The 2092-nt window shown below is 41.9% G+C and overlaps 1 non-coding gene across 1 annotated transcript; it reads right to left on the bottom strand.

Moving 5' to 3' along the window:
- Positions 1-1590: 1590 nt before the first annotated feature.
- Positions 1591-1697, bottom strand: LOC111727750. The gene has a single exon (XR_002775223.1). It is a non-coding gene; the product is annotated as a U6 spliceosomal RNA (small nuclear RNA).
- Between the last annotated feature and the right edge of the window lie 395 nt (positions 1698-2092).

Here is a 2092-nt window from a genome sequence, read left to right as displayed (position 1 = left end):
GAAGAGGGGGGAGGAGGGGGAGGGAGGTTGGGGAGAGAGGGCAAGTGGTGGGGTCTTGCTTCATGTACATAAGGTGAGGGTGTTCAATGCACCCCTGGGTGATGGCCTCAACTACATGAACTTTACCTTCAGAGTGAAAACAATGTAACTTAAAAATCTATACCCTTGTATCAATTTAAAATTAAAAGGAAAATAAAAGGGGAAATGAGTGTGGTCTTGAAACCTACCTCTTACCCATTCTCCTTTAATCTATACCCAAATCTTATGAAATAGCTCTTGTATCTACCTTTTTCTATCTCCTGTCTTACTTAAGGTTACTATACACACCTATATATATATACTATATATAAATGCTATATGATACTACCATTTGTGGTTTTTTACCTCTGTGTTAAATTATTTTCCTTTTCTTTTTTCATTCTTTTCCTTATATAGACAATACGCATTTGCTAAGTATCTACTATGTTCCCATAAACCAGAAAGCACCAGGGGACTAGAGTATATCTAGAGAGCAGGTTAAGGAGATCGGGGGGGCGTGTTAACTGCAAGGTCCTCCCCAGTGGGAAACTCCCTCTGTCTATACTCATGTCACAAAGCACACGGGATGCAGTGGCCACCCAGTGCAGAAAAAGTCGGAGTATCCTTAGAGAACGCTGACCTCAAAGTCCCTCAGCCTTCCTCATATTCCTATTATTCAATGTAAAATGGCATAACAACAACTGCATTATTTAAAAATCCTACATATGTATCTAATCATTTATTAAGATTAAACAAGATATATAAAATATCTTATAAATTGTTACGTATCACACGCGAGATCAGTTCTCAACACTACTGCTAAAATGCAGAACTTCAACCAATCTAATGTGCTTCAAAATCTCACACAAGGTATGTCCAGACTTTCAGAGTTACATTGCGTTGCTGTGATTTTATTGTGCCCATTTTTTTAAGAAGGCAGAAGCATTGGTTTGTTTTTCTTTTATGTCAATGATCATTTCTGAAAAGTGATCATCTACAATCAGTGGTTCTCAACCTCCCTAATGCTGCGACCCTTTTACACAGTGCCTCATGGTGTGGTGACCCTCACACATGGTGAGCGGTGTCTCGGTTCCTAAGACCATCAGGAAATGGGTGTTTTCTGATGGTCTAGGTAACCCCCGTGAAAGGGGAAAGGGTCATTTGACCCCTAAAGGGTTTGCAACCCACAAGTTGAGAACCGCTGATCTATATAAAAATTCTGATTACCATTAAAACATTTACAAATCTGTCAAAGCACTCCTTACACACGTGCTTAGAAAACGGGCACACTTACGTCAGGTGTAAGTGAAATGAAAGAACTTGACACTTGGTTCTAGTTCTCATTTCTGGAAGGCAGATGGAGGAATTCTGAACTGAGTCTAAAGTTATAACCACGAAGCTCTGAATCCCTCATAGTGATGGTCAGAAAAGTGCACCAGACCCACGCCAGCATCTGCGGCTTTGAGACTCTGTGATGGGGGCCATTCTCATTGGGGTTAGGGAATATCTCACGGTGGTTTTGAATCACATTCCTCTGATAATTAGGGATGATGAGCATTTTTTTTTTAACCAAAAAATATGAAACGCTTCACAAATTTGCGTGTCATCCTTGTGCAGGGGCCATGCTAATATTCTCTGTATCGTTCCAATTTTCGTATACGAGCTGCTGAAGCAAGCACTGATAAGCATTTTTTCATATGAAGATAGCCATTGGTCTATCTTCTTTCAAGAAGGGAACACTTTTACGCTGCTGGTGGGACTGCAAACTAACACAATCTGTTTGGAAGGAAGGAGGGAGAATCCTCAAAGAACTCAAACTAGGCCTCCCACGTAATCCTGCAATCCCATTACTGGGCATCTACCCAGAAGAAAAAAAAATCCTTTTACCATAAGGACATTGGCACTACCAGGCGTCCTCAAACTACAGCCCACAGGCCATATGCCGTCTGCCAAGGACATTTATCTGGCCCACTGGGTGTTTTTGCCACTGCTGCCTGTCCTGCTTAGCAACCAACTTGTCCTGGGGCCCACAGTCTGGCCCTCCAACAGTCTGAGGGACAATGAACTGGCCTCC

This window comes from Otolemur garnettii, unplaced genomic scaffold (genome assembly GCF_000181295.1).
Source record: "Otolemur garnettii isolate 467f Iridium unplaced genomic scaffold, OtoGar3 scaffold00121, whole genome shotgun sequence".
Classification (NCBI taxonomy): Eukaryota; Metazoa; Chordata; class Mammalia; order Primates; family Galagidae; genus Otolemur; species Otolemur garnettii.
This window is presented reverse-complemented; position numbering and strand designations above follow the sequence as displayed.